General features: G+C 39.1%; 1 non-coding gene across 1 annotated transcript in view; it reads left to right on the top strand.

Annotated features, from left to right (window-relative positions):
- The window catches only part of LOC111180333 (uncharacterized), a 175,772-nt gene that overhangs the window by 106,002 nt on the left and 56,330 nt on the right, over positions 1–13,440 (top strand). The window contains exons 2-3 of the transcript XR_016388359.1: positions 4,244–4,305; positions 5,717–5,867. This is a non-coding gene — a transcript (uncharacterized LOC111180333). The remainder of the gene's footprint in view (positions 1–4,243; positions 4,306–5,716; positions 5,868–13,440) is intronic.

Below are 13,440 nucleotides of genomic sequence, written 5' to 3'. Positions count from 1 at the left end.
TAATTAGGTCCCATTTGTCTATTTTTGCTTTTATTTCCATTACTCTAGGAGACAGATCCAAAAATTGTTGCTGCAATTTGTGTCAGAGAGTGTTCTGCCTGTGTTTTCCTCTAGGAGTCTTATAACATCCGGTCTTACGTTTAGGTCTTTAATCCATTTTGAGTTTATTTTTGTACGTAGTGTTAGAGAATGTTTTAATTGCATTCTTTTACATGTAGCTGTCCAGTTTTCTCAGCACCACTTATTGAAGAAACTGTCTTTTCTCCATTATATATCCTTGCTTCCTTTGTACAAAATTAATTGAGCATAGGTGTGTGGACTTATTTCTGGGCTCTCTATTCTGTTCCATTGATCCGTATGTCTGTTTTTGTGCCAATACCATGCTGTTTTGAATACTGTAGCTTTGTAGTAATTGTCTGAAGTCTGGGAGGGTTATGCCTCTAGCTTTGTTCTTTTTCCTTAGAATTGCCTTGGCAATTCTGGGTCTTTTGTGGTTCAATATAAATTTTAGTATTATTTGTTCTAATTCTGTGAAAAATGTCATGGGTAATTTGATAAGGATTAGGTTAAATCTGTAGATTGCAGAAGCCACTTTCTTGGGTACAGTGGAAGACTACTTTGAGTTACATTGACTTTATGGTGCCCATAAACATTCTAGATAGAGATATAATATTTGGAATCATCAATATAGCTAATCACTCTGGAATAAATTAGATCTCTGAGGCAGGGAGTACATAAACAGATAAAGACAATAAGGGCAGAGTCTTAAACAAAACAGATGACAGAGAGCACTCCATGAAGGCTGCAGAGCCACATGATCCATTCAGCAGTCACTAGTCAAAATGGATTCTGAACACTTGAAATGTGACTAGTCCAAATTATGTACTGTAAAATAGATACCAGCTTTCCAAGAGTGCAAAAAAAAATGGCTTTTAGGGGAAGGGGCTTATCTTCCATCCAGTGTTACATAGCATGTAAAAAAAGCTATCCCTAGCCAAGCAGAAAACAAAACAAACCAAAAGAAGTAAAAGAAAAAACTTTTTAACCACCCATATTTGTTTCCCTGGATGGTGACATGTTGGAGAAGGGGAAAAAATATTATCTATAACTAGAAAGGATAAATCAGCTTCCTGAGAGCCACTCCTCTCCCAACAACACATATAACACATATATAACTGGAGTTCAATAAATATTTAAGTGGATGAATGAACATTAATAAATAATTCAGGTTCCTGGAATAGAACAGATGCCATGCTCCAACAGGAAACTGAAGAGAGTTTAATAAAATAACTATTTATAAATATGCGAGTGGGGTAAAAAAAAACCAAACAAACAAGGCATGACAACATTGGGGAGCTATTGCCACCCCCAGGGCTGAAGAGACAGGGGGAAGAAGCAGTTACTGAAATTCAGGACATGTGTAGTGGAGTCCCTTATAGGGGTTGTGACCCAAGTTGGAAAGACGCAACCAAATGAAGATGCCCTCAAAGGAGGGAGCCAGTGGAGTAATGACTCTGATTTCTCTTTCCACTAGCCTGTTGATCTTCTGCCAGTGCCTCCCACTGGCTGAAACCAACCCAAAACCAGATGGCAAGGGAGCCTCCCTGACGCAGTCCTCCCAGGCCAACCTCCAAAGGGTCAAGTGGAGAGCAGATCTAGAGAGGCAATCTCAAAGTATCCAGCACAGAGATTTTATTATTATTTTCAATCTATCTAGAGATACTTGTCTTTTTTACTGAGGAATGTTCATCATCTTGTCCCCATCATCATTCAAATGGTGAGAAAAATAAAAATTAATCACCTAGGCAGTGTTGTAGGCACTGGGAATACAATCATAAGCAAAAAGACTTACGCTAATTCCCCATCCTAGATGAGCAGATAATTTTAGTGGGGGAAGAGAAACATCCCAGAATTCCATAGATCTCCCTTTGTAGAGAGAAAATCATAAACTTTAGAATCAAACGAAAACATTGTTTTGGTGACTAACTTAATTTCACTGAGCCTCGGTTTCATCTAATAAAAGGGAATTGTGATGCCTATTTTTTAGGGTTAACGTGTAATTTAAAGACCATGTATGTAGCACACTATATAGGTTCTGGTACACAGTAATTAATTATAACTTTAGAAACAGCAGTATCTTCTTTACTCAGTTTACCAATTCAAATGCTAATCTCTTCTGGAATCACCCTCACAAACAAACCCAGAAATAATGTTTTACCAGCTATCTGGGTTTCCCTTAGGCCTGTCAATTTGACACATAAAATTAACCATCACACACTGCAAAGCACCGAACAAAAACATTTGACATTTGTAAAAACTGTAACTGCAGCTCTCTCTTCCCTTAACATCACACTTCTTTTCCATTTTATTGTACTTAACATGGGAGCAGGTGGTTGGTGGCAAGCGTAGCTGCTCCATGTTCCCAGAGGACCCAGGAAGTGGAGAATTCCTATTCTGAGGGTTTGGGTTGTTCCAGATCACTGCATAATCTGCACAGGGAGGGCCAGAAATGTGTCCACATGGAGTGAGGTCATGGAGGCAACTAGTTCTTCCTCTGTTCACTGGACCCCCTCCTGAACTTTTCTACTATTGGGTTACTTATTAAACTTATTAAACAAATTGCACGTAGAATCACAGACTAAGGCCTTCTGGGTAATAAGCAAATAGTATTTCTCATTTTTTATTAGCGGTGTATGACCTTGTTTATGAGACTTCATGCTAGATGCCACAAGAAAATTTAAGTTGAAGAATCAGTACAACTATGATAAAAAAAATGAAAAACTTCAAATTGTGAGGAAGAAAAAGAAAAAAATAAGAAACAAACTCAGCTACAATGCATAAAAAGGTTATTTTAATGACCCAAGCACCAGGTTGTTTTTTAACACACTGAAGAATAAACAGATTCTTTATTCTATTACAAAAATTATAAAATAGAAATTTTTCTACACCAATATTTTCAAAAAGAAACCTAAGGCTGCTAAATATATCTTTTTAAAGATATTTGATTAGGTTAGAGCTACTTATAAGATGCCAGGTCTGTAATCCTCTTGGTTTTCATTGGTCTTCCAGCTATACACAGTGGGTTCCTCCCCATTAAATTTAACCTTAATAAAATGTCTCACAAATGAAATCAAATTTTCAAAAATTTTCGGAAATGCCTGTTAGGAATTACCTACTGATTTGCAATATCCAGCAAACTCGATTCCTGCACATCCTTTTTGTACTAAAGCATTCAGACCTCCTTCTGTAGAAAGTGGGTTTTGTATTTTTACCTCCTCTAGGCCTCTGTGAAATGGATTATAAGTATAGCAGGAGTTTATATTCACTGTGAACTAACAAGGCTCAGGCTATGTTTGCTGAATATCCATAGAAGTCAGGCAGCATACCTAAAGAAAATAAAAGTGCAGCTTCAGTCATTTGGCAACATTCTTTATTCATTTGTTGATTCACCATTCCTTCATTCAACACTGATTTTTTTCACGTACAAGAGCAAAGTATTAAATTAAATAGTATAGTGAAAAGAAGAGTTATATGACATGGTACCTGCTTTTAAGAAGTTCATGTTTCTGCTAGGATAACTTGTGCATGACCAAACCTTCAACTAGGTGATAGTTCGAGAGCTGTTACAGAGATCCCACTAAATTTTTTTAAAAGGTTTGTGTATGGGGGTAATGTCACCTGCAACATGCAGTCAACTTCAGGGATTGAGGAAATGAGGCTCAGAATTGTCACGTTCATTAAGTGTCCTTGGATATCAGCACATCCATCTTTCCTTGCAAATTGTGTCTCAGATTATTTGCCTTACATACACAAAAATGAATTATCAGGAAACTATCCACAATCACAAATAAATTTTTTCTTATATGTGTTGTGTCGTGTGACCCTACCATGTGTTATTGCATTATATGTGTCAGTATTGTGTTCCAAGGCCATGGGCATGCAGATGACATATTCTTTTCCATTCCTTCTACATCTAATATTCAATATCTTTTGCACAAATGTATGGTCAGGCCACTCAACATGGCTGTTCTCTCGCTCTCTGTAATCCCTTGCCCAACCGGTGCCTGCTTCACCTAAGCCCTTCACATGTGACTGACCTGCCTAGTACTTGCCCAGGCCCCAGCTGGTGATTGTTCTCATCAAAGGGGCCGGGAGGGGTGTGCCCCTCTGCTGGTTTCCCTGGTAACTAATGAGCCCACCTGATGTCAATTCCCCTATAACTGGTAGTCTCCCTTTTCCCCAGATCGAAGACTGCCATCATGTCCTGCATCGCCAGGACCTTCGCCAGGACCTTGCTTCAGACGTGTAAGTTTTCCAACCATTAAACCATTGATGTCTCTGTCGCTCACTCTGGGCTCTTTCTTGGGTCTTGAAACTGGGCAAGTACAGGCCTCATAGGCCTACGGGGCACAGCCCAACAACAAATAACACCATATAACTTTTCCTTTGTCAGGAATGTATAAGAACAGATTGCTTTGTTCTCTTATGCTATAGTGTTGACTGTTAAACAACAATGCTGTTTTTACAGAGTATAGCAAACATGGAGGCAATTTAGAAAAGATATTTTCCTCCTACTAATCTCAGAGAGGGCCAATCAAGGTCTCTGTCCATACTGCAGCCAAACAGACTTTTATAAAAAGCAAAATTCACCTTGCTACATCTCTGCTTAGTATCTGTCAACAGCATCCAGTCACTATTAGAATAAAAATCAAATTCTTTTAACATGGTCATAAGGCCCAACAGGCTCTAGTCCCTTCCTGCCTTTCCAGCTTCAGGTTCCCCTTTGCCTCCTTCTCCAAGGTCCAGCCACTCTGAACTTCCTGCGTTCTCTATGCTTCCAGATTCTGGAGCTGGACTGCCTATGTTTCGGTTCTCAGTTGGCCACTTACTAGCTCTGTGATCTTAGACAAGTTACTTAATATATCTGTGCCTCAGTTACTCATCCGTAAAATGGAAGTAAGAATGGTACCCACTTGACATTTTTGTTATTATGAGGATCAAATAATATATATGAAAATATCAGTTTGTGCCTGTCACACAGACAGAGCTATATATGAGGATTCCTCTTATTTGCTATTCTTGCCTAAGTGCCTTAATACATGATTTTGTCTCTGTAATGCCTCCTTATGATCCTTTCCTTTAGCTAAAGTACATTTATTCATTTTATATCAGCTTAAATGTTCTGTGTCTAGGGCTTCCCTGGTAGCGCAGTGGTTGAGAGTCCGCCTGCCGATGCAGGGGACACGGGTTCGTGCCCCGGTCCGGGGGGATCCCACATGCCGCGGAGCGGCTGGGCCCGTGAGCCATGGCCACTGGGCCTGCGCATCCGGAGCCTGTGCTCCGCAACGGGAGAGGCCACAACAGTGAGAGGCCCGCCAAAAAAAAAAAGAAAGAAAGAAAAGTTCTGTGTCTAGAAAACATTTCCTTTCATTTAAGTTAGATCAGGACTCCCTGTTATATATAATTTTCTAGTACCTTGTATATCCTTAGAAGCACTTACCATGACAATGATTAGACAATTAATTATTAATTCTTTTAATTTTTTTGCTTGAATCCATTTCCACTTCTCCAAGGATAGAAACCCAGTCCATCATGCTTACCACTTTGTAACCCCTCCACTCTCTCACTCCCAACATATGAGCAACTCTCAATAGCTCAATTGATGAATTTCACTTGCTTTCTCTTTTTCCTCCTGTCCTCCTTTCGGAATTGATAGAAACAAGGAATGATGTGGCTAGCACAGAGGCATCAGGAGTACTCAGGACACTTCTGTGCTCTGAAATGCACCCTGCACTGCAGCAATATGAAAGGAAAAATGAAACAGTTTGGAGAGATGGATAATAACAAACTGGGGAACAAGCTAGAAGGTAAGAAAGGATGCACATTTCTCATAAATGAAAGAATAATTATCTCAATGGTATTCCTGAAATTGGGGCAAGTGAGCCAGTCATAAATAGCAGAAGGTACAAATGGAAACTCCTACCAAGACATCTCATATCCAGCCATAGCTCTGCTCCTGGACCACAGCAAAACAGAGTCCAATTGACAAAGTATCCAAGAAACTCTTTCATAGTTTTCCCACATCTCTATAAGAACTCCAGAGCATTAGTCTTTCATCAGGAACATTTTTGTTCAATCCATTTCCTCATGTTCAACTCCTGAATGATCTTTTCATTTATGTCTTATATTTCCCTCACTTTCTTCTTCAAGACCAAAATCAATTCTGGTGAACTACACAGAATATATACTAGACTGTATGCTCACTCTTTCTAAAAAATGCATCTGTGTACCTGTGAATAGCTTTCTATTATTTCCATATATATTTCTTTTTTTCTTTCCCTTTCCAATGTTTAACTGTTAAATCCAGAACGACTCCATTTATTTCCCTTTCTGATGCTTCAACCTTTCTGCACTCTCCAGTGCTAGCCAGAAGATGTCAGTCTTACAACTCAAATTGATTCTTTGTCCCTCTCCTAAATAGCCGAAAAACACGTCAACTTCAGATACCAAGGCAAAAACCCTTGAAATGCCCTAAAAATCCAAATAACAGACATGCAAGTCTATGCACTAGGATATCCTTTATGGCACTTAAATGTATCTTGCCTATTTGGGATTTACAGATATGTAATTGGTAGGCAATTTCTATTCACAGACCTTTTCTAAACAGCTGAAACCAAACCAGTGTTGAGACTAAAGAATCACAGAACTGTGAAGTTGGAAGGGCCTTAGAACTTTCTGCCCTCTCTACATGAATTTCTTTTATTCTAGAATGGAATGTGATTTCTAAGTATAAACACATTCCCCTATTCATACATTCATTTATTCATCAATTTTTTTAATAGAACATATTCTATTGGCAATGGAATAATTGCTAAGGATCCAAATGTTAAAAAGATGAAGTAGACACAATCCTTGTCCTCTGTTATGGGTTGACTTGTGCCCTTACCCCCAAAGAGGAAGTCCCCCAATACCTTAGAATGTGAACCTATTTGGAAATAGAGTCATTGCAGACGTAACTAGTTAAGAAGATGAGATCATACTGAAGTAAAGTGGGCACTTAATGCAATATGACTGGTGTCCTTATAAGAAAAGGAGAGAGACACACAGGGAAAAGATGGTCATGTGACAACAGAAGACAAGATTGGGGTGTTGCATCTCTAAGCCAAGGAACACAAAGGGTTTCTGACAAACATCAGAAGCTAGAAGTGGCAAGGAAAGATTCTCCCCTATGTATGTTTCAGAGAACCCAGCTGACACCTTGATTTTAAACCTCTAGCCTCCGGAGGTTTATTTATTATGAGATAATACATTTCTGTTGTTTTAAGCCACTTAGTTCGTAGTACTTTGTTATGACAGACCTAGGAAACTAATGCACCCATAAAAAGATGATACAATACAAACAGGTAAATCTAATACATTGTAATAAATGCTATTACAATTGAAGTATGGGATATGATGGGAAAATATGAGAGAAATACCCATCAGAGGAGATCAGCAGATCAGATTTCTGAAGGAAGTGACCCCTATTCCAAAAACCAACAAACAAAAAAGATGTCAAAGACATACCCAAGTAAATTATTGATACTATGAAGCAGTAGAGCCATTTTATAAATGGAGAAAAGCACCTAACTCTCTCACCTACCTATAGTCCTTCTTTGCTCAGCTCAAAACTTTGGTCAACAATCAAAATATTATTAGATATGAATCTCAACTCTATTTAATTGAGGTTTCCATTTATTAATTCTTTACAATTCTCCCTTTTGAAAAAGATCTTTCTCTGAAGCATCTGATCAAGAGTGATCTGATCTGATCTGATCAAGAGTCAGATTTTTCCAGTTTCATTGACTTTTTGTCCCTAAATGAAAGGAAATACTTTTCCTGGATGTAGTGACTCCTGTCAGAGGAAAAGAGTGCAGATTGGAAATCTATTGAGATCACGTTCAAATAACTAGGAGAGGTAGGAGAGAGAACTCTTAGGTGTTTTATCTAAAGTCCATATGTTATCAAGATCATAGGTATTGGAGATGATTGGAAACGATATGTCATCATCAAAGGTTTGGTGATAAACTTCCAATAGGCCTGGTCTGGATATTCTGGTCTATCTCATCAGATGTCTTCTGCTTCAATTCCAGGAAATCTTTACTTTCAGGTCACCAGATGAGGTACAGGGCCAGGCAGTGTCTGGTATTTTCTTTAGGTGTATCGTGTGAATCCAAGAGTCTATTCCCTGGAGTTTGGAAGCACTAGAGTTGGTTAGCAGTACTTGGTAGGGACCTTTCCAACAAGGTTAAAAAGAGTCTTTCTGGAGGTATCTTTTCCAATAGGCAAAATCTCCAGGTTGCAAGGCATGATACTTAAGGTCTTTGTCTCCCAAGGGTGCACTGTGAAAAGATTGCTTTACCAAAACATGGTTATTTTAAAGCAGTTAGGCCTTTGCAATATTGGAGTATCTCTCCTTTTATCAGTTGAGGGTCAAAAGAGGCAGAAGCCAAGTGCATTGGGAATTCTGTGACTATCTCAAAGAGTTTATGAGTTTCAAAAGGGGTGGATATAAGATTTAGAAGGACCAATAGCAATGCTTTTGGTCAAGGTACTTGGAGGGCCTCTGCAAATTTTGCAAATGAGTATTAATAATGCATTTAGTGGGTTAGACTAAACCAGAAGATTTAGGATGGAAAATGTTGTAAAACTGGCCAAACAGCACAGACTTGTCGACCAGACCTGACCAGTAATATGGGTCCCTTGATCACTATGAATTTCAAGAGGAGTTCCCCATGGAGGGACAACCTTTTCCAAAAGGGCTTTAGCCTCAGAAGGGGGAGTAGCCTGTCTATAAGGGAAGGCCTCAGTTCAGTGTGACAACATACAGACCATGACTAAAACATTTATATCAGACTGAAAAATTGTGTGAAATCCATTTGTCATACCTAAAATGGTTCTTTAGGCACTTTAAAATGTCTGGGAGCAGTACAGACTTCCCTGGGTTGTATTTTGGACAAGTGGGACAACTGAGGTAGGCTCTTTTGCAGCCTTGTGATGTTTCCCCACAAACCCTGATTCATGAATGCTATCCGATTGTCAGTAGACCAATGGTTTAATACATGTACAGTGGTGAAGAGTGGGAATTTTAGAGTCTCTGGTATGACTGGATTGGTGTTTTGTCTAAATCAGAGCTTCCTCTTTTTATCAAATCAACAATTGGTGAATTTTCAAATTTTTTTTCTTTTCTGAGGCCAATTGTTGGTCTTTTCTAGCCAATTTTTCTAAGTTATCATTTGGGGAAATATCCCTTTGGACCATGACAGAGGCCTGGCTGCTGTTGGTTCCCTAAAGGGCAGCATTCCTTGCAAAAACGTCAGCAAGATGATTTCCCTTAGCTTCCAGGGTGTCAAGTTTAGAATGCCCCAGAATCTTAATAGCTAAATTATCAGGTAAAAGTATTGCATCCAACAATCCCTGAACATAGGGGCCATTTTTAATTTTATTTCCACTGGAAGTAAGGAAGCCATATTGTTTCTACAACATTCCAAAATTATGAGCTACTCTGAAAGCATATCCACTATCAGTATAAACATTGGCAGTTTTGTCCTTGGCTAAAGTACAAGCTCATGTAAGACTGTATAATTCAGCCTGTAGGACTAAAGTAGCCATAGGTGAAGATGCCTCCTCAACAACGTCAAAAAGAGTTGCAAGCATATCCAGCACAATATTTGCCATTGTTACCTTTTAAATAAGAACCATCAGTGAACCATGAAGTCAGCATTACCCAAAGAGATTTCCTGCAGATCATAATAAGGGGGAGTCAGGAGGTGATCCATCAGTGTTAAGTAGTCGTGAGGAGCTTCATTGGTGACAGAAGGGAGGAGAGTACCAGGGTTAAGGTTATCACAACGTAAAAATGTTATGTGAGGAGCAGTTAACAAAAAGACTTCATAGTAAGTGAGGCAGCTAACTGAGAAATGTTGAGTGTGATGAGAATTCAGAAAGACTTCTACTGTGTGAGGTACAAAATTGCTTAAAGGAGACCCCGCAGTGATTTTCCTCAGTGGCCTTAACCAAAGGGGCAGTGGCAGTAATGTCTCTAAGGCAGGAGGGGTATCCTCATGTCACAGGGTCCAATTACTGGCTATAATAACCTATGGGTCAAATGTGGTCCCCATGTTTTTGAGACAGTACCCCAAGGGCATTCTCTTCCTTTTCATATACAAAAAGGAAAAAGGGAATCTGATAATTGGGATGTCTAGGGCAGATGGGTTCATCAAACTCTCCTTCAAGGCCTTGAAGACTATGCCATTCTGTTCATCCCATAAAACTGGGTCAGCAGTGTTACTGTTTAGTAAAACATACATTGGTTTGGCCATAAGAGAGAAATTTGGAATCATTTTCAGCAATAACCAACTAGCTCAAGAAAACCTCTCAGTTGGTGCTTAGTTTTGGGCTTTGGGAGACTTAGGACACCCTGAAGTCTGTCTGGATCCAAGTGTAGCCCTTGTTCTGATAATCAGATCAAACTGCAATTTTTCCTTGGCAACCTTAAGCCCCTGTAAGGCTAAAAGCTTTAGCAAGTAGATGCTGTCGTCCTGTGAGGAGGCTTGTAAAAAAGAGCAAAGAAGCAAATCATCCACATTTTGCAACAAAGTAGAACCCCTAGGGAACTTTATATCATCCAGACCAGCTTTCAGGATTTGTGAGATATAAGAATGACTCTCAGTAAAACCCTGAGGCATTACTGTCCAGGTGAATTGTTTTTATTCCCCAGTGAAAGCAAAAAGGCATTGGCTATCTTTATCAGCTGGAATATTAAAGAATGCACTGCATAAATCAATTACAGTAAAACATTTGCTTCCAGTGGGAATGGATTTTAGTGACATATGAGGGTTAGGAAAAAAGGAGTGTCGAGGGAAAACAATGTTTATTGCTCAGAGGTCCTAGACAAAATTTTATCTTCAGCTGTAGATTTCCTGACTGGTAAAATAGTATTACAGGGATTGTGACAAAGGATAATGAGGCCTTGAGCCTTGTAATCTTCTATTATGGGCTTTATACCTCTAAGGGCTGCTTTATGTATAAAATATTGATTAATTTTGGAAAGAGATTTTGAGGGATCTATTAGAAACTTAATGGGAGTTGTGCTGTGAATTTTATCAATATCAGTTGGAGATTTTGCCCATAAGAAGGGTGGTAGCTGATTCAATAGGGACAAATAATCAGTGTTTTCAGAATCAGCTCTAGTACTCTCAGAAATGAAACAAATAAAAAATGTCAAAAGGTCATTTAATTTACTTTGTTGGTTACTTTGATGACTACTATCTAAATTCTAGAATTCTCTCTTTTGGGAGAAATTCCAGCATGATACTACTCTAAGAAGTCTTGGCTTAATAAATGGATAGGGTCAAAGGAACTAAGGAGAATAAGGTGTGAACACAAAAGTGAATAGGGCCTAAACAAAAGGAAATCAGTGCAGAGACAGGAACCTCCTGAGGTTCCTTAGAGATCCCCCCTATTCGTACTGTTTTGATACTTTGAGGCAGGGGCTGCCTTATAGTAGTGGGTCTGAGCACCAAGAGTGTGGCTTCAGTGTCAGTTAGTACTGGAAGAGAATGTTTCTCCAAGCTGATTAAGAGGGGGGATTAGGAGGAGCCACTGTAGTTCCTCAGATCCCCATCATTGGGAATTGGGAGGACGTTAGAAGGACTGGTTAGAGGGCTGAAGCTGCCTGAAGTGCTTAAATTTGTAACAACGTCTTTTCCAGCGCCTTAGCTCTTTGCAGTAATAGCAGAAACTAGGAAGATTTTCGTTTTGTTAGGGGTCTTCATTAGCTGGAGTTGAAGATTAAGAATTTTAGCAGTCTTTCTTTTAGGTGACTTATCTAGAAAGCAAGAGAGTTGGTTTTCCAGATTGACTGAATCTGGAGTAGACATGGTTTCCCATTCCATCCTGATCCTTTTTACTAGAAGGAAAAAGTCCTGGTTCAGCCCATTAATAAACACAGAGTTAAGAGCTACCTGGGTGGAAAAAACATATAGAGAAAGACCAGAATTTTCTTTAAAAACAATCTGAAGTTGATTGTAATAGTCATAAACAGGTCTATCAGGTTTTTATTAAAGCATGAATTTTGTTCCAATCAACAGACTTTGGAAAAGCCCCAGGAATTGCTTGATGAAGTCACCTAGCAATTGCAGATCCTGATCAAATAATAAGTTAGCAAGCTGGTCTCCCAGTTGTAATTCTAGAGACTTTTCAGGATTTTTCCAGCTAGCAGTTTTCATTCAATGCTGGGCCTGGCCTTCACAAGCATATGAGAGAGCTGATACAAGTCAGAGAAACCAGGTTGATAAGTTTGAATGACTACATTAAATTCCTCAGCAAATCAGTGAGAATCTTCAGTTACTTTGGGAAAGTCTTTGACTATTGCTTGTTTTAGTTCAGGGATTATAAGAAATTAAGGGTTTAGCCTCTGGATCCTCAGAAACTTAATTTTAAAGGGACAGGTTCTGATAAGTTCAGAGGAAAAGGGAGTGAGGAGAGTTTCGGAGGAAAAGAGATGTTCAGTGAGAGAATTAGTATGGGGAACTGAGGGTATAGTTGCATAGGCTGCATAGACGGAAAAAGGAATATAGCACCAGAGGCGGGGCCTGAGACGAAAAGCCAAGGAAGAGGAGCACAAGGCTTCAGAGTCCATTTTATACTTCTCTAATTGTTTGTTTGCCTCAGTTAATCTTAAAATCTTATTTTGCAGAGAGGCAATTTTAGGGTCCTAATAACACTGGAAGCTCAAAATACTAATCAAAATAGGCATTTCATTCAGCTTTGGAAATTTTAGAACTGTGGTGGTCCAATTCAGTTTTAAGAAAAGTAAGTTTGAGGATTTCAAAAGTTCTCCATAATGGCCATTGATATTCTAAATTGCCTTTGATCAGGTCAGTCTGTTTAGTCAGAAAGGCACATGAGGAAGGACTGTAGTTTGTAAACATAAAATGGCTGGGGTCCCTGTAGGGATGGTGCCCTCAAAATATTTAGGTAGCTGGGATCCCATTTCTCAGAAGTTTTTCTCTAGAATAAAAGAATAATTTTTTAACAACCTAAACAGCTGAAAAGGCTTACAGCTCAAACTCAAACAGCCTGAACAGATCAAATAGCTTGTATTCCAGATAGCTTAAACACTTCAAATATCTCAACCAGCCTGCAGGCCTAATACCAGGCAGTTCTAAGAAAACAGCTTGGTCCTGAAGGAGTCAAGTCAAAAGCTTCTCAGCTCAGTTTCCATAGAAGAGCTGCTATTCCTAAGGAATAAGCTGAAGGCTGAACTGGCACAGTTCCAATGAAACAGCCCCTATTCCCAAAGGAATGGGCCAAAGGCTGAACCAGTTCCAGTTGGAACAGTCTGATTTCAAATTAGACTGAAGTGCCAAACAAGTAGTCCCATACAGAACAAGGCTT

The sequence above is a fragment of the Delphinapterus leucas genome, chromosome 17 (genome assembly GCF_059928025.1).
Source record: "Delphinapterus leucas isolate spDelLeu-1000000601 "Yukka" chromosome 17, BTC_Dleu_Yukka2, whole genome shotgun sequence".
Lineage (NCBI taxonomy): Eukaryota > Metazoa > Chordata > Mammalia > Artiodactyla > Monodontidae > Delphinapterus > Delphinapterus leucas.
This window is presented reverse-complemented; position numbering and strand designations above follow the sequence as displayed.